Genomic DNA, 20,023 nt, shown 5'->3' on the forward strand with positions numbered 1-20,023 from the left:
TAGTGGTGAACCAATTCATAAATTTAGCATCTTGGAAAACAGTACACATTTCCATATACTTTACATAGTTATCTAACATTATTCATTTAATGATGAAATATCTAAAGCTGCCATGCTCTGAACAGTGCTGCATAGTGTATGTTATGAACAGTTCACATTGTCTAATGAATTAATTGTATTGTTCATTGTTACATAAATGATACTTTAAGTCTAAATCACAAACAGCACTGCGTGGCTAAGTAGGGGGTGGACACTGTGCTCTCCGGATGGAGGTAGCACTGTGGATGCTTCCCTTGCACTCCTGACATCTCTGGCAGCCTTTGTGCCTCCAGCTCCTGGTGCTCCAGCTGGTCGAACTCCTCTCTCCTCCCACTGCAGGGCTGCATGCCCACAGGATCAGTAACACGGCCCCTTTCCCCTCATCTACCTGCTCACAGGGAGTCTATTGGGAGTGCAGCTCTTGCCTCACTCAACCCAATGTCTCATCAGCCAGCTAAGTCCTGCATGGCCACATGGGATGGGGATGGTTCTTATAAGGCCTTACTGCCCTGCTCAGCTGCATAGGGCTGTGTCAAAATTGAGCGCAAAGGCCTGAGCTACCCAAGAAAGTTGTGCTGGTTTCACTAAAGGCATGATTTTAAAACCCATTCAGTTAAAATAGTGCAAAAGGCTCCATGAATTCTCTTTTAGTTTTAAACCAGGCTCATTTTGTTTTAGTTTAAATTAATTAGGAATCCGTTTAAGTTAAATCAAAATAGGGGTTTGTCCCAGTTTAACTGAATCAGTTTGGAATCACACCTTTAGTTAGACCAGTGCAATTTTCTCTTGCAGACGAGGCCTTCATGTCATTTAATACCTTCAGACAAATTTCAAGTGTCAAATATGTAGATAAGGAGTGAAAACCTGTCCCCACTGAAGTCAATGGGAGTTTTGCCATTGACTTCAATACAGCCAGGATTTCACTCTAGGTGCCGATGTAGCATGGCACAGGATAAAATTACGAGAGCAAAGAACACCACTAGGTTTGGATCTGATCATATGTTTTAATCTCTCTCGTTAACATGAAGCATGTCTGCTGTTTTTACAGGTCTTATGAATCGAGACTATGAGATCATATCAAGCAGAGCAGTAACTGAAATAAATCATTACGATGGAACTGGGGTAGCAGTAAGCATAGCTGCTAACAGGATTTCATACACTTTTAATCTGACTGGACCATCACTTTCCATCGATACTGCATGCTCATCGTTTCTTTTTGCTTTGCATTACGCCTCGCAAGCAGTTAAACAAGGTACGGGGACTAAAAGTAAATAAGCAAATAAATTAGGGTTGATACTGTAGTTAAGTTACTAAGGTATAGATGTGCAATGTCTCACTGGAATTTGACTAATGTCACAGCTGGTAAGGCCTAAAAGCATTTGTTTTTTACCATTACCAAAATGAAAGTTTGCACCCTCAGTTCCACCAGTACGGGTTACAGGGCTTTATACCACCTGTGACAGGCAACAGCAACTGTCAAACACTATCACTAATTTTTGGCACCCATAGAAGATGTAAGCCTTTGTTGGTGTCTGCCATTCTTTCAAATCACATTATCATGATTCATGAAGGGGTGGATGTTTCTTGTTTTTATAAAAGACCAAGAATGTTTACTCTCTCAATGGCTTCTATTAATATGCTGCTGTCTACTCAGGCCCATTCCAAACACTGAGAATTTTACCATCTGTTGGGTATCAGGGCCTGAAAGTTTGAATATGTCTATGCACTTTCAGTGGGTCAGTTCTGTTTTTATAATCTCTCTGCAAATTCTTTTTATCACTAATGGGCACTGTTAACAATTCCAAATATTACTACAGTGTATTAATGTAAATCTGTAGACATGCAAAGAAAATGGAAAACAGTCACACATTTATTTTACCACAGGAGATTGTGAAGCGGCTCTGTGTGGAGGAGTGAACTGCATTATAGATCCCCGCACCTTCGTATCTCTGAGTAAAGCAAAAATGATCTCTCCCGAGGGGATGAGTATGCCCTTTACTAAAAAGGCAAATGGTTATGGAAGAGGAGAAGGCTGTGGTGTTCTTTTACTGAAGCCACTAAAAAAGGTAGGTTCATTTTCATAGAGCTTCCAAAAATAATATTTCCAAATACCCAGGACTGTGCAATTCCCATTCTAATATGTTCTCTTATGGGAGGACATATTCACAACTCTAGACTCTTCTACTGTGAGGTTAATATCCAGGGCTAAAATATTTAGGCACTTATCCTAGTGTAAGAAGGGTACATTTAAGAGTTAAACAGAATGTTCTGTCTGCCCTTGTTCTTCCTTCTGTTGTAAAAATCCCAAATGATACCATACATTAATTCCTTCTTCTGAAACAGGCACTAGAAGATCACAACAGAATATGGGGAGTTATAAACATCAGTGCAGTAAATCAGAATGGCAGATCCGTGACTCCAATCACAAGACCATCTCAGACAGCACAAGAAAAGTTACTACGCAGCATTTATCTGACTCACGTTGACCCATCAGTTGTGCAGTATGTTGAAGCACATGGCACAGGAACTCCTGCTGGAGATCCTACAGAAGCAGAGAGCCTAGGTAGCATCATTGGTAATAACAGATCTCCTAAAATGCCTGTTCTAAAGATTGGTTCTGTTAAAGGGAACGTTGGCCATGCTGAATCAGCTGCTGGGGCAGCTGGGTTAATTAAAGTTCTTTTAATGATGCACCATGAAACGATTGTTCCATCTTTGCATTACAGAGAGGATATTAGTAGCATAAATACAGAGAAATTAAATCTATCAATTCCAACAACAGTAGAGAAATGGGAAGAGTCGAGAGAATTTGGAAGAGTAGCTGGTGTCAACTGTTTTGGATTTGGGGGAACCAATGCCCATGTTGTTGTCAGACAGTTTAAGCAAACACAAGTTCTTCCCTCTTTTAAACGACCGATTGAATTATTTGTACTCTCTGCGGCTTCAAGCAAATCCCTCAACTTGACATTGGAAGACACAGCTGAACAGTTAAACATAAGCAACTCAGTAACTCTCCCAAATCTGGCCTATACATCTGCCTGTAGAAGAAGCCATGTAAATTATAAGTACAGAAAAGCATTTGTTACAAACTCTCTTCGACATTTACAGCAACAAGTTGCATTAGCAGCTAAGACAGAAACAACTCCGTCAAAGATGACTCCACAACTAGTTTTTGTGTTCTGTGCTAATGGAGTAAGTTTCAAAGGGATCTGCAAGACATTATTGAGTTCAGAGCCAGTATTCAGAGACAAATGTAAAGAAATAGAAATGTTATTTCAGCAATATGTACCCATCAGCCTCCTGGGATTAACAGAAAGTGAATGTGAGGATTTCTCCAGGCCAGAAATTGCCCAGCCATTGCTTTTTACTCTCCAGGTTGCCTTAACTTCTCTTCTGAAACACTGGGGAATTAAGCCAGTGGCTGCAGTTGGCCATTCAGTTGGAGAAGTTGCTGCCGCCCATTGTGGAGGGTTTCTTTCGCTTGAAGATGCCGTCAAAGTAATTTATCACAGGAGTAGGTTACAGGCGAAGGTTACCGGAGGCAGAATGTTGGTAGTTGGTAACATCCCTGTTCAAGAAGTATCAGAAGCCCTTGGCCCGTATTCTGGGAAGGTGTGCATTGCAGCTTTTAACAGCCCTTCTTCCTGCACCTTGTCTGGAGATGCAGACTCTGTGAGTGCCCTTCAGAAAGAACTAGCTCAACTGTTCAACAAGAGAGACATATTTCTTCGTGTTTTACATGTCCCAGCTGCATACCACAGCCACATGATGGATCCAATAGTTAAGGAGATGATGGAGCATTTACAATATTTGGAAGAACAGACGCCGGAAATTGAAGTGATTTCAACACTGACTGGGAAGGCTGCTTCCGCAGATGATTTCACTACAGGCAAGTTCTGGGCCCGACATGCTCGAGATCCTGTAGCTTTCACACAGGCCATAGTGACTTCAGCTAAAGAAAAGGACAATGTTGTGTTTGTTGAAATAGGCCCAGAAAGAGCATTACACAGGTATATAACGGAAACGCTAGGCAAACAAACTAGAGTTTTGTCCTCTTTGCAAACTGATAAAGAATATCAGACTCTTCTTAGTCTTGCAGGGAATCTGTTTGAACTGGGATATAATCCTGACTGGCATCACTTTTGTGAAGGGTATCAAAGTATTCCAGCAGCCTTTCCCAGGTACCAGTTTGATCGTAAGAAGCTAATGACCTATTTGCACATCCACCAACAAGCAAATCGAAGAGCTGTAAACTCAAATCATCCTTTGATTTGCAGTTTGAACAATGACAACTCTGAATTCAACTGCCCAGTTTCCCAGGCATCAGCACCCTATTTATATGAGCACAAGAACAATGGTGTTGCTTTAGTTCCAGGTGCATTTTTTGCAGAGCTCGGTTTGGCATCTGTGATGAGTAGTTCGAGGCCGAAAGTGCCTTTAAGTACTTGTCAGATTAGTATCAATTTTTTGGCACCATGTGTTTTAAACCAGAATTCCCATGATTTAAAGATAGAATTGGCGTCACAAAAAACAGTGACAGATTTCAAAATACTGTCCTCCTCAGCTGCAGTTTATGCATCAGGACAAATTACAAAGAAGTCTGAAGCTGCAGTGGAAGAAAACAGCATCTCCTTTCAAGACATCTTTCAACGGTGTAAATCAGTAGTTACAGCCGATGAGGTTTATGAAACACTGTCTCAGGTTGGATTTCAATATGGTTCCATGTTCAGACAGTTAAGTGATGTATTTTACTGTGAAGAGCTAAAGGAAGCTATAACCAGCATAAAGGTGAACAGAGAGACAAGAGAAGAGATGTTTGACTATTGTATCCATCCAGTGCTGTTAGACTGTTTTCTACAAATGACCACTGTTATGATGACAATAACTTTCCAAACCAGAGCAGGCTTTCCTTCTGGCATAGGCAGCCTTGTAGTTTGCAGACCTTTGGAGGAGGAAATGATGATATATTTGAAAACAAGCAAATCGACTGGGAACTACTTAGAGGTTTGTGGATGCTTTACAGATAAACGTGGCTCTGTTTTGGCAGAACTGAAACGTGTTGGGATCACTTTTATGAAGCCAACATCCCCCAGAGACAATGACTTGCTCTTTGAAAATAAGTGGAAAGAAATATTTCCCGCTCAGACCATAGGAAGTTTAGGGGAAGCACCCAGAGTCATTGTGTTCGCTGACAAACTTGGAATAGCTCAGCAGCTCAAAAGATACTTACACAATGAGTCGAGATATGTTATGTATGAAGATTGGGAGACATTGCTGGAAGCCAAGAGTTCAGAAATGACCACACAACATAAAATGAAAAGGGAGCTTGAAGACTACCAGGAAGTTTTGTTCATGTGGGGAATTCAGAAGTTAAATGACGAATTCTCAAGCAAAGTGGTGGCACATTTAGCTAAATGTTGTGAGGCTTATCGCCAAATTATTGTGGCATTAAGAGAGAAAAAATCCAGTTGTTCAGTTAGAATAATCACCTACAGAACAACAGATAGAAATGTAGATCATATTAACCCTGGATTTGCTTTGTGTGGCATGACGAGAACCTGCATAGTTGAAGTTTCAGAAATCACATTTCAGATGATTGACATCAGCTCTTCGAGTACACTGGACATCTCAGCCTTAGCAGATGTTATTGTAAAGTATGAAGGACAGGATCATCCAGAAATTTGGATCAATCAAGGAAGAATTTACACTTCGGAAATCAGACGCACACCATTTAAAGATGTGGATTACAGTCAACCTTCAAAGTCTCTTCAGAACTCAGAGACGTTCACTTTATACACTACAGATCCTTACCAAGTGAAAGATTTATCTGCTGAAATAGCCAATAATACCATTACTCAGCTTGAAAATCACAGTATTGAAGTTCAAATGGATAAAGTATGTATCCATTCAGAAGACTATTTTCCTGTTAGCATTTCAAGCTGTAACTTTGGGAATACATTGTATTGGAATTCATATACAATAGACAAACATAGGCTTTTAGCTCTGGACTTCAGTGGCACAGTAACTGCAGTAGGCAGTGAAGTGAAAAAAGTTAAGGTAGGAGATCATGTGGCTTCATGTTATCCACTTGTTGCATCATCAAGAGTCACGGTTCCAGGGACAGTTTGTTTCAACATCAAGAAGTTTCCATGCTTTAGAAATGTACCTTGTGTGTCATACTTTATGGTAGCATGGGAAATTGTAAATCAAATATTACCAAAGATGAAACATAGTGGGACTTTAGGTATTATTTCTACTGAACCAGAGTCAGTTTTGTGCAAAGTGCTCACTCTGACAGCACAGGAAATGGGCTGGAGAACAGTACTTGCAAAACCTACATCTGATCAGTGGCAACGTGTAAATCAGTGCCATGCCCTTGTTTATCTGCCTCCAGTAGATGGAATGTCTAAGGAAGTTCTAGTCCATCTTTCCCATCTCCGAGACCTTGTGATAGTACATGGTAATCAACAGTTTAAATGTTTTCGATACCTAATTGGAAGTGATCAAGAAAATATCCGTGTTCATGTACTGAAACTTTTCAGTACCTTTCAGAAAGCAGCTCTGAAACAGTCCCTAAGGGCTGTCCACGGATGGATCAAATCAATGCAAATGAAACAATTTAAAAACCTATCATATTCTGTTTTTCAGCAGACTGAGAGCTTTGAAAGTACAAACAGTGCAGCGACCTCCTATTTCACCTGCAAATCTATCCCACTGGCTGTGCTGAAAGGGGATGTGGCGACCAACAGGATTTCAGACATACCAGTATATGAAGCACAGAAGAAAATGTTTAAGCAGAATGCGGTTTACATAGTGGCAGGGGGACTCACTGGGCTTGGATTTGAAACTGTGAAATTTATAGCCCAGAATGGAGGGGGCTGTATTGCAATACTTTCAAGGAGCAATCCAAGCAGTGAGAAGCAAGAAGAAATCAAGGCTTTGCAAAATCAGTGTGAAGGGAGCAGAATAGTCAGTTTGCAGTGTAATGTTATTTCTAGCTCTCAGGTTGAGAAAGCTATGAGTTCAATTGACAGAATCTTTCCAAAGAGCCCAATCAAAGGTGTATTCCATAGTGCTGTGGTTTTGCATGATGGACGTCTTGAAGCTCTGAACTTATCTCACTTTGAGAAAGTGTTAAGTCCCAAAGTTGCAGGGGTGATAAATCTCCACCGGGCTACCAGAGGGCAGGAACTTGACTATTTTGTGTGTTACTCCTCTGTGACTTCATTTCTTGGAAATTCAACACAAGCAAACTATGCTGCTGCTAATTCTTTCCTGGATGTTTTCTGCCACTACAGGAGGAATTGTGGACTTTCAGGACAATCCCTTAATTGGGGTGCCTTGAATCTTGGCTTATTGCTAAATCAAAACAACATTCAAAATATTTTGGAATCCAAAGGCATAGATATTCTGCAGGTACATGAAATTTATGAATATCTTAAAAAAAGCTTAATTCTGAATAATCCTCAGCAAGCTGTAGTCAAATTAAATTTTGGAACTCTAAGCAATCATGTTCTTTCTCGAATAGCATCACTCAAAAGTCGCTTCCGTACACTCATTTCAGAAGAATTCGGCAGCAAGCTTGAGCTATCTGAACAAGGAACCCCTCAGAATTTATCTCCAGTCAGTTCTGAAGATTATATCACCTCATTGGTGAGTTATCTCAGTAGTACAAATGCGAGTGATCTTACAATGAACACATCACTTGCATCACTGGGCATGGACTCTATGTTAGCCATGACGCTACAGAATCGTATCTTCCATGAAAGAAGGGTGGAGATCCCTCTTGTGAAACTACTTGATCCTCACACAACTATGTCAAGTTTAGTACTACTTTTAGAAGAAAGTTCTAATGAATGTGGGTCACTTGAGAAAACAACTTATGTAGCAGAAAGTATCGATGATGGAAGCTGGTTATAGGAACCCATTTCATGGAGTAATTTGGTAACTTTGGAGTTACTAGGACCCTAGTGATATTTCAAATCAATCATCATACACTTTGGGTAGAGTAAAACTTTGAATGATAATAAGTTAGTTCTTTACCACCAAACCAGCTTAGTTTTGGTACTGCACTTTACTCATTGTATGCATCATATCTTCTGTATGTAGCACACATTTTTTGTTAACATGTATTAGTAAAAACCACAGTAAATTGATGTATATACATCTTGATTTTGCAGATTTGTATATGAAATAAAATATAAGTAAACTGTATATATTTTCTGTTTCGATATTAATGAATAATAGATTGATTTGACTGCATCTTAAATAATGAATATAGTAAAATAAAACAACACAAATATCTTAGCAATTGATGGTGATTTATATTATTATTATTACTTGCCTATTACATATGTTATTTATGAATACATATCATTTCCGTTCAAATGAAGAAATTCCTTGCATGATGCTACTACATATTGTTTGTAGGGTTGTAGCCACCTTGGTCCCAGGATACACCGGTATTGTCTCTTCACCATATATCGTAAATCAAAAAGCTGTCTCAACTGCTACAAGCTTACATTTTTTCTGTTTTAGTTATGAATGTTTACATATCCATGAAAAATATCAGAATGAATATATATAAAAGCACACAGTATGACAAGTTAATCTCAGTTCATTGTATCAGTTATTATCCATCCACTATTAAAAAGCAAACACATAAATACAGTAGAAAAGAAAAGAAAAATCTAGTAAGTGTTTCCATTTTCCACTGCCTTATTTTAGTTCTTCTTTTTCTCCTCTTCCCCCCCTCTTTTCCCCCCTTAATGCTTTTTTAAAAGCCCTTATTTCATTCAGGGTAAAATAGCTAATATGGAAAGGTTGATATTTTTAGAGGAGCTTGAAGAAGTTAGGATCCCAGCTCTCAGTGAAATTCCCTTAGGTTCCTTTGAGCCAATGTTTATTATTGTCCTTTTTAAAATAATACCTCTGGGAGAAAGTGGAAGGGGTAGTATTTCACCAAAATAAGACAACAGCTTCTGAAATTCAACAGATGCTGCAAGATATCCAGTTGGAATTCACTGGAGTTCAGTGAACTGCTTATGATGATTAGGCTTGGTAAGATTATATTTTTATTGGTAAATCTCAATGAACATTGATTTCACTGAACACACACAAACTGATGTCAAAATATTTCCATTGATTAATAATTCAAATATACAAATATGCAAAAAAGAAAAATGTTGCTTTAGAAATTATTAACCCTGGATTTAAGGATATTTATTTTTTATATTTTGACATTTGATGTTGACCATTTGTGTTTTAACAGTAATAAAGCTATAAGTTTTTGAAACTGGATGTCTACATTCATTAAATAATTGTCTGACCCCACCATAGTTTCCTGCAACTGTGAAATTTAAATAGATAAACATGCTTAAAATCCATAATTTTGCACAAATCTGAACATTTTAATTGATAAAAATCTTTTTAAAATGCTTAAAAATAAACATCGATATTACCCCAAAATAAAAATTGAATTCTGCCAAGTCTACTTATGAGCAAGTCAACTACAGACCCAGTGATGCTGGGGAGAATCCAACCACTAAAGAGTCAATATGCCTCAGATGCTTGATAACGGCAGTATTATGTGGATTATGTACTGGAAGAAATGAACTTAAATAGTGCTCTTTAAACAGGTGTTTCCATTTTGTCTTTTTCACTCAAAGCCAAGGAGACATTTATGCAGGGAGCAGGGCAGAGAGTTAGAATTTTGCAGGACACCGTATTTGGGGAGGGCAGGAAGTGCTGAGAAGCAGCTAAGGCTTGTGCTGGACTGGGGTGCACATGCAGCTATTGCTCTGATAAAGACTCACTTCTGTTTCACTGACAATGTCTGAGGCTCACAGTTCTGTGGATGAGCCGCCCCCCCTATTGTGGGGTTATTGCTACATTACAACAGTGGCCCTTTCTGACACCTTGGTAACAGCGGCAGTTTTGGAGGGCACATAAAAGGAAGCCAGGAGGAAACGGATCAAGTACCAAAGGTTTGTGGAAGCCTTGAAACCCTGCAAAACTCTTATCCCTCGGACTACAGTCGTCCCAAATGTCCCTTCCTTGGGTGAAATCCTGGCCCCCATTAAAGTCAGTGGCAAAACTCCCACTGCCTTCAATGGGTCAGGATCTCACTCTTCTGTTTTACATAAGAAGAAAACTATAGTCAAAGAGATTGAGGTACAGTGGGGACTGGGATGGACAAAGCCTCAGAGGTCCCTTTTCCCTCTTTTCCCTGTAGGTCCTTGCCTACCCAGTCTGATGCTGATGAGTGGGTCCCACATCTCTAAACAAATCTACTGACACCCTAGGGCCTTCTGCTTTATTAGTGTCAGCCTCCGTTTTTTGTGAGCACAGTAATGAAGAGATTGAAACCCTCAGGCACTTCTGGCAACTGTTTAATGTAAACTCACTCAAATAAAAAACACACTAAAATAACACAAACCTTCCAGCTTCCCCTAAACCAAATGTCTGTAAAATGGGGATAATGATGTTGATTTTCTTTGTGAAGTGCTGCGAGAACTACTGATGAAAAGTGCTATATACGAGCTCAGCGCTATATTATTATTTATCATTATTGTGTTAATCACTGCACAAACACGGAGAGTGAGAGACAGTCCCTGCCTCAAAGAGCATACAATGTAAATAGACAAGTTAGACTCAGGGTGGGAGAAGGAAAGCATTTTTATCCCCATTTTTCTGATAGAGAAATCAAGGAGAGCAGATGGAGAAAAGAATCAAAAATTGGGAGTGCTTGAGAGGCAGGGAATAATATTAATGCTGATAAAGCGATACACAGGTGAGTCTGCAGTGCATCACCTTTAGGCAGGTTTTGGGTGCTTAAAAAACAAGGTGAAATATTCAAAACATTTTTAAGCCATTTGTGTTTTCCCAAAGTCAGGTCAGACTTTGGTTGTACAAAGTGTCTGGCTGCTCAGGTCTCTGCTTGGGCAGCCAGCCAGGGGGGTTTAAAAACCCACTGCTATTGCATGTGTGCCATACTCTCAGTGTTGTGCCCTCAGTCCCTGCTGCCCTACCCCCAAACCCAGTTCTACCCAAGCGCTATAGCAGCATCTGATGAAATACGTGTGTGGCTTATGGGGACAGCACGTGGCCCATCGAGGCATCTGGAATGTGGGGCAGAAAGGGAAGGGGCTGTACAGGGTGGGCTTGCACTGATGCCTGATCTTTATAAGCACTATTAGCAACTCATCTTTTTGCATTTTCTTGTCTAATGTTGCAACAACAACAAAAGAGCATTGCCTCTATACTACGAGTCTAAACTGATATAGTTTGAAAAAAAATACCCTCACCACATCATGGGACACATCCAGATTTCTGAAGGCTTTTGTGATGCTCTGCTCAGGACCACCAGAACTGTCAGCCACTGTATTACCCTCTCTGCCTCAGCAAGGTAGACTTTTGTTGGAATTTAGACTGTGTGTCAGCTCCCTGCCACATCAGCCTTTCTACCTCACCAACAAACTTCATGAGACAGTCTAATCCTTGGCTTGCAAGTAACATTCAGTGAATCCCAGTTCCCATGTTCCCCAGAAGTATCTCTCTGTCATGTCCAGTCTCTTTCATTGGATACTCCCAGAAATTATTAACTTCGCTACCTCCAAAGAGACAGTACATGTATCAGCCTGTTCAGGTAGCTGAGGATTCACTCTTTACTTCAATATAACAGCCCTGAGATATTCTTAATTTTACTATAAACTAAGTTTATTAATAAGGAACATAGATTTAAGTGATACTAAGCAAGAGAAAAAGAGACAGGTACAGTTACAAACAAAATACATAAAAAACCACTTAATGTTAGCAAGTTAGAATCTTTGCCTAAGGAGTTTTGTTACTTACATCGAGTTACCAGCATCGCTAGCCCTCCAGGCCAGAGGACCCAACCTTCACAGAGCTAGAAGGTACTCTCCCATTTGTTCCCTAAGTGATAGATAACTAGAATGTTTGTTTGCACCCCTTATCTTTTCCAAAGTCCATTGTCTTGGTTTCATGAGCCAGGAAGAGCTTCTGTAAACTATGTGCCCCTGGTGTGGTTGTTAAGCTGTTTCCTCTGCTGCTTATTAGCTTGATTCCTTTGTTTACCTAATACGTAAATGTACTCTCATTGTCCTCTGCCTGGAATCAAGTGGGTGAAACAGATAAATCCACAGTCCTTTGTCGAGGGCAGACCTGATTTATGCATTGCCTCCAAAACACATTTTAAGAACATATTTCCAGCACACCTCTATAACTGTTTATACACACCCCATACATACATCCTGCAATGAGGTTCCTGACTGGTGCGTCACCAGTAGACATTCAATACCTTACAAACTACCTTTTGGATACTGTAACGGGGTCCCTGCAGCGCCCTCCTGGCTCCTGCTTCCACTGGGCTGAGAAAGTCGCACAGAGATTTTTTGGTGCAGTGCTCACCTGGTGCTTTTATTTACAGGCTGTGCTCCCACCCCGTTTCCACCGTACTGATAGTCCCCTTCTTACAGTCCACCAGCAGGCAAGAGGGGACAAGCTCTCTCTCTCTGCTTCCCCTCACTGCCTTTCCTCTAGTGTAGCTTCCCTCTTTCCAGCTCCTCTCCCTGGCTTCCTTCCCCTGGGGCTCTTATCCAGCCCCAGCCTGAGGAGGCAGCAGCTGTTCCAGCTTTCCCAGTCAGGGCCAGATGATCTACCCAGCTCCAATTCACCTCCATTAAATGGAGCTGGAGTGACAGAGGGTTGGCTAAGCAGTTTTCTGCTTAACACTCTGTCACAGATACATATTATAACAAGTGTGTAGCAGATAGTGAGCATGTCAATCATGATATGAGTTATAGTATAGTGGGCACTCTGCCTGTGGGCATGAAGGGGATTTTAGGGTCACACCTCACCTCTTTCAATGACTCAGTAGGGTCAGCCATTGACTAATGTAAAGGCATTGGGTCAAAATCCTTTTTCCTGGACAGAGCATTCACTAGTATATTTTCCTTCCCCTTAAAATGCACAATTTCCATGTACTATTCTTGGAGTGTCAGGCCCCACTGCAGCAGTTTGGAATTGGTGTCTTTGGATCTCCATAGCCACAATAACAGAGAGTGCTATCCAGAGGCTATTCCAGCCCCTATTCCAACTCCTTCCCCAAATCCCCGCCCCGGCCCCGCCTCTTCCCCACCTCATATCCTGAGCGCACCACGCTCCCGCTGCTCCCCCTCCCTCCCGGAACAGCTGTTTGGCGGCGGCCGGTTGGGAAACGCTGGGAGGTAGACGGAGGAGCGGGGACGTGGCACGCTCAGGGGGAAAAGGAGGAGGAGGGGCGGGGGGTGAGGGGTGAAGAAGCCTGCGCCCTGGTGGAGTTCGCTGTAAGTGGAGGGGAAGGCACCTCTGCCAGGTTGTAGCAGATGCAAGATGCAGGACGTGATCTAGGACAAAATTCGCTGAGAGGAGACTGGAAGTCTTTTCATCCTGTCTGCCATGGCCACAAACAGTTGAATTGACTTTTGGAATGGCTTTGTTCTTTCTACGTAAAAGGCTAGCACTCTGCGGATGACCAATGAGTGAAGCCTCTGCTCCCTGCCGCTTGAGTGTAGCTCAGGAAAGAACACTGGGAGGAAGATGTCCTGGTTGATGTGAAATTGGGAAACTACCTTTGGGAGGAAAGCCGGATGTGGCCTGAGCTGAACCTTGTCCTTATAGAACACCGTGTAAGGAGGCTCTGATGTTAGGGCCTTGAGTCAGACACCCTCCTGGCTGAGGTTATCGCTACCAGAAATGCCACCTTGTAGGGTTTGAAGGGTGGCCCCCTCAGTTTGGAGAGGACCAGATTAAGGTCCCAGGCCGGGACCAGTTGTCGGACTTGCAGATATAGCCTGTCGAGACCTTTCAGGAAATGGCTGACCATAGGGTTGGTGAAGATTGAGCGGCCCTCTGTGCCTGGGTGGAAGGCAGAGATGGCAGCCAAGTGAACCCTTACTGATGACATGGGCAGCCCCTGTTGCTTAAGATGGAGAAGGTAGTCCAGTATACGTGGTACTGAGATGAGCGTCGGAGATGGACAGTGTTGTGCTGACCAGATTGAAAATCTCTTCCATTTAGCCAGGTAGGTAGTCCTGGTTGGGAGTTTCCTACTGCCAAGGAGGACTTATCTGGTCAAGTCCAAGCAAGAGAGCTCCATCTGGTTCAGCCATGGAGCTTCCACGCTGTGAGGTGCAAGGACTCAAGGTTTGGGTGCTGGACATGGCCATGATCCTGAGTAATTAAGTCCAGGAGGAGCGGCAAGGTGACTGGGGCTTCCATGGACATTTCGAGGAGAGATGTGTAACAGTGTTGGCAGGGCCAGGCTGGAGCTATCAGTATCACCGAAGCTTCCCTCCGTATCTTGAGGAGCACCTTGTGAACGAGAGGGATAGGCGGGAACACATACAGGAGATGGCCTCCCCATGAGAGGAGGAACATATCCGCGATGGAGCCCGGACTGTGATTCAGGAAGGAGCAGAACTGCTGGCACTTCCTGTTGCATCACATGGCTAACAGATCTATCTGGAGAAAGCCCCACCGTTGGAAGATGGAGTTCATGATATCCGGACGTAGGGACCACTCGTGGCCATGGAATGACCTGCTGAGATGGTCCGCCAACTCGTTCTGTACTCCCAGGAGTTACGATGCTTGCAGCTGTATTGAATGAGCTACACAAAAGTCCCACAGCATGAGGGCTTCCTGGCAGAGGGGAGAGGAGTGTGCACCCCCATTTGTTGATATAAAACATCGTTGTGGTGTTGTCTGTCATAACTGATACACATCTCCCTGCCAAGTGGGCTCAGAAAGTCTGGCATGCTAAACACACCGCTCTCAGCTCTCTGACGTTGATGTGGAGAGCGAGCTCCACCTGCGACCAGAGGCCGTGAGGTGTCGTGAGGTCTCCCAGGTGTGCGCCCGAGCCCAAGTCTGTCACCAGTGAGAGGGATGGCTGAAGACTGGTGAAAGGGACTCCCTCACGCACTGCCTGCAGGTCGAGCCACAACAGGAGGGAGTCAATGACCGTAGAAGGCAGAGTCATGACCTTGTCCACACTGCCCCGAACTGGCCGGTACACCGAGGCTAGCCACAGTTGGAGCGGCTGAAGCCTGAGCCTGGCGTGTTGCACCTCATAGGTACAAGCGGCCATGTTTCCCAGAAGTTTCAGGCAATTCCTTGCTGTGGTGGTGGGGAACTGCCTGAGACCTCGAATGATGTTGCCCAGGGCCCAGAACCTCGATTCTGGGAGGTATGGCCTGGCCTGCTTCGAGCCCAGAACCGCCTCTATACATTCTATCTGCTGAACTGGGGTCAGAGTTGATTTCCCCACATTCAGGATAAGACCCAGTTCATCGAATGTCATTCTTATGAAGTCGACTTGTGCCTCCACTTCAGCCATGGAGTGGTCCTTGATCAGCCAGTCGTTGAGGCACGGAAACATCTGTGCCTGCCACCTGTGCAGAAAGGCGACCGCAACTGCCATACACTTGGTGAATACCCATGGTGCTGCCGAGAGGCCGAACGGGAGGACTGGGAACTGGTAATGGTTGTGGCTGACCACAAACCTGAGGTACCTTGTGTGGAATGGACAGGACCGGATTAAGACCTTTAGAGCCCCTAAGCACTGAAAAGATTACGGTGCCCCCCCCATATGTAATTCAAACTAAAAACAATACTATACCGTAAAATAAATTTTTATTTTTCGAAATGACACAAAACTTACATGTATGCTGAAATTAAAATAGCTTCTTTCTAGATTTTCTGATTGCAAAATTCTGGATAAGTTCATCGAAGCTGACTCGACGAAGCATGCCCGCTTCCATACACAATAGGGAAAGTGAATCAAGTCTGTCCTGACACGTTGTTCTCTGAGGGTTTTTTATTCTTTTCAGCTGAGAAAAAGAGCGTTCTGCGGAGCAGTTAGTAATCATCAATGTTAGAAAAATACGTCGTGCGATCTCTACATTTGGAAATACACATTTTTCCATCTTTCAATTTTGTGTCATGAAGATCAATGTGACTGAATTTCATTTTTCCTGTTTCATTAAACTTTGCGCGCATATAACTGTGGAACTGCCGTACTTCTCCACAGAGATTCATGTTCAAGTCAACAGGGTATGAGTCAACTAGCTTTTGGGAACCTTGTGAATATTGTTAGTCAGATAAGTCCATATCGTTTAGAAAAGAAAATCTACTTGATACTTCTTTGTACGCTTCACCTCTCCTCTTCATATGAGCTTCAAGTGTATCAATTATAGCGTAGTAAGTAGATACGCAAAATTTGTCTCTAGGATTCAATGCTGTTTCTGTTGCACTGCTATCATTTGCTTGTTTTTTCCTGATTTGCTTGCGGGATTGGGCTTCTTTGTAGTTAGTATCAGGCAAGATATCTTTTGATATGTCTTCAAATCTTTCGAAATCATTCCTCAAAGTGTGTAAGTGGTCTGCTAATGATTGCCAGAGGTCGGCACATGTTTTCAAATCCAATTCTTTTTTTTGGAGAGCTTGACTTTTGTGGTAAAAGTGTTGTAAAATTTCATTCCACATGGTCAACATGAATACAAACTCTAGTTATGGCATCTTGTTTGCAAAGTTTTCTGCCTCTTGTATAGTTTCTCCCTTTTGTGATTGGCCTTCAGCTATACTTTCTAATGCATCCACAATCTTTGAGTAGGACTCCAGAATTGCACTTGTTGCCACTGCATGTGCCTCCCAGCGAGTATTAGAAAGAGATTTCAACAGGATCTTTTCTCCTATTATTTACAGCATGAGCAGGTTAGGTTTCTGACACATCCACACCTTCTAGAACAATGTCTGTTTTACCACCAGCAGTAGGATGATCAGTTACAGTCTCTGACACATCCACATGTTCTGGAATGGTGTTTGTTTCACCAATAGAAGAAGGGTCAGTCTCTGAAACACCTACAGGTTTTGGAATGATGTCTGTGCTACTGAGAGAAGATGTTGCTTCTGATGGATTCGCTTTGAAAAATGATGTCAGCTTTGGAAGATTTTGAAAAATTTCACTAGTTTTTTGTTTCTTTTCTTCCACCAGTTTACGTTTCTGTGCTCCACTCAGTTGGTTACGTTTCATCCTGCCCCTTATCTCAGTTTTCTGAACTTAAAAAAATAATAATTACACAATGTACACTATTTTTATGTATATATATAATATATATATATGAGAAAGAAAAAAAATGAATCAAGTATGTATAACTCAGAAGACTATATCAATAATAAAACATAAATTTATTGCAATACATGACAGGATCTGATTTCCTCGCATTATTTCAATCTACGTTAGTAGGACGCCTCCCCCTCCTCCCCCAGGTTAGGTGGGGATAAGTAATAAAAAGAGAACAGAAAAACGGGGGAAGAGTGTGTAGTGGAGGGTAAGGAAGTCTAACAAAGTTCTGATTTTTCCCATGATGACTACTTTGATGCTTTTTTTGAAATATCAAATATCAAGCACGTGCTTAGTCTGCCTATTGGGTAATCCAGCCCTGGGGATGGAGTGATTGCTATATGAAAGTAAGCGTCCTTCAAGTCGCGGGCTGCATACCAGTCCCCTGGATCCAAGGAAGGGCTGATGGAGGCCAAAGAGACCATGCAGAAGTTGAGTTTCTTCATGAACTTGTTGAGTTCTTGCAGGTCTAGGATGGGCCTGAGCCCGCCTTTGGCTTTCGGTATTAGGAACTAGAAGCCCTTGCCCTTCTGCTCCTGAGGAACCTCTTCCACTGCTCCCAGCAATAGGAGTGAATGCACCTCCTGTATAAGGAGATGCTTGTGAGAAGGGTCCCTGAAGAGGGACGAGGATGAGGGGTGGAAGGGCGGAGGGCAGAGAATTGGAGTGAATATCCCCTCTCTACCGTGCAGAGCACCCAACAGTCTGATGTGATACGGGCCCATGCAGGGTAGAAAGGTGATAGATGGGATGAAAAGGTAAGGTGGGATGAATCCAGTCTTTGTACTGGTGCGCTGTCCTCGTGCGCATCTTCAAAAGGCCTGTTTTTGGCTGAGGAGGGTTTAGACTGGCCAGAGAAGGGATGAGGTCTCTTTCTAGAGTTTCTATTCTTCCTTCTATTCCTCCTATCACTGCTTCATACACCTCCTGCCTATTTTGAGGCTGGTAACTCCTCAGCCGTAGTCGGTGCCGCCGCAGTCGTTGCTGAAGCCATCGATGCTGCAGTTGGTGCCGGAACCTTCGACGCGGGTATGTGGGTCGGCTGGGTCACCCTCGAAATCCCCAGTGGCCAAGGTGTGAGCATTGGCGCGAAGGACGCTGAGACTACCGATGCTGATCTTGAACTGTGGCTCTGCCCCTGGCGTTCATGATAGGCCCAGGGCGTCCAGAATGGCTACTGAGGAGCTTGCCACTGGCCTGGTCACAGTGCCGGGCAGGGATGCCAGTCTTGGCGGGAGCAGGACCTCCTGCTCCTACTGGAGCATGATGACTCCGCTTCCAACTCTGAGGTCTCCGAATGGGACGACCACGGAGGAGCGGAGCCCCTCGGTGCCGGTGATGGGTGCCGCAAACTGGGGGGACAGGAGCAGCTCCTCCACAAGGGCGGCCAGTGCCAGGGGGCGATGTGTCGGGGACAGTGCGCTCATCGCCAGCTTGCTCATTGATTGTACTGGGGCCCAAACCGGTGCTGATAACCTCTCCTGCTTTGGAGGAGAGGCTGTTGCAGTAAGTGCCAGAAGGTCCGATGCAGCCATGAACGCCTCTGGCATGGAGGGGAGCTGCAGGTCTTCTTGGTGTTGGTCCAGCGAGCGATGAGGGTCCGGACTCAACTGGGCCTCCTCTGGGGCAGGAGTCGACATGACCCATGGCGGTTGGGCACCGGATGGAGGCTTTAGACCTGGTCGGAGAATGTCCTCTGTCCGACCTCTTCTTTTTCTGGGGCACCGGGGATTCAGACCACTGCCTCACAGAGGTCTGGGTTCTGTGTGTGAAGCCATGGCGGTGCTGAGGGTTTCTAGAGGAGTCCTTCCTCGGCACCGGCTCATGCGTCGAGAGCACTGGCACACTGTGCATTGAGGAAGCGGTGCTTGGGGCTGGCTCCCCCACGCCAGGTTCTGACTGAGGTTGGAGCGCTGCCTCCATAAGTAAAATGCGGAGGCGCTGATCTCTGTCCTTTAAGGTCCAGGGGCGGAACCCTCTGAAGATTCTACAATGCTCTCTAAGGTAACCCTCACTGAGACACTTCAAGCACGAAGTGTGCGGGTCGCTTCTGGGCATAGACCTGCCACAGTCTGTGCATGCCTTAAAGCCTGGGGACCGAGGCATGGCCTGGTGCTGGGGGAACATTGGGGAGGAGGGAGGGAAGCCTCCGAAAGGAAACTTATGAGCTATTTACACTAACTATACAAAGAACTAACTACTACTAAGTACAAAAAGGAAACTGAGGAGAACATGCGCTTGCCGAGGCAAGAGCAATGGGGAGTTCCAGCTAGCCGTCACAGACGGTAAGAAGGAACTGAGGGGGTGGTGGGTCGGGAGGGCCTATATCAAGCACCATGAAGGCATGACTCCAGGGGGCGCCCAGGCTGACTCTATGGATACTGCTAGGGAAAAATCTTCCATCTGTCGTGCACGCGGCGTGTGCACACCTGATTGGAATTGACATGAACAAGCACTCGAAGAAGCTGTGGTTCTGAGGGCGTGAGGGATCTGCAGGGTGAGATGATGGTGGGAGAGTCACCACCAGAGGAGGGCGCAACGCCTGGCCAGATCTAATCCCGAGGATGGTCAGGAAGAAGCGCCACTACCGGAGAGTGCACCTCATGACAGGGCCCCCTCTCCTTTCTCCCATACAGGAGATCAAATGGGGCAAATCCTGTTGATTCCCAGGGAACCTCTCTATAAGAAAATAACAGATAGGGTCACATTTCCTCCCAGTGGCTTGCCCTTTTGTTTGCATAGATTTCAGCATCCCATTGAAGCTTGCAACCAAACCATTTGTCCCTGGGTAATATAGAGCAG

Source organism: Emys orbicularis, chromosome 2 (genome assembly GCF_028017835.1).
Source record: "Emys orbicularis isolate rEmyOrb1 chromosome 2, rEmyOrb1.hap1, whole genome shotgun sequence".
NCBI lineage: Eukaryota > Metazoa > Chordata > Testudines > Emydidae > Emys > Emys orbicularis.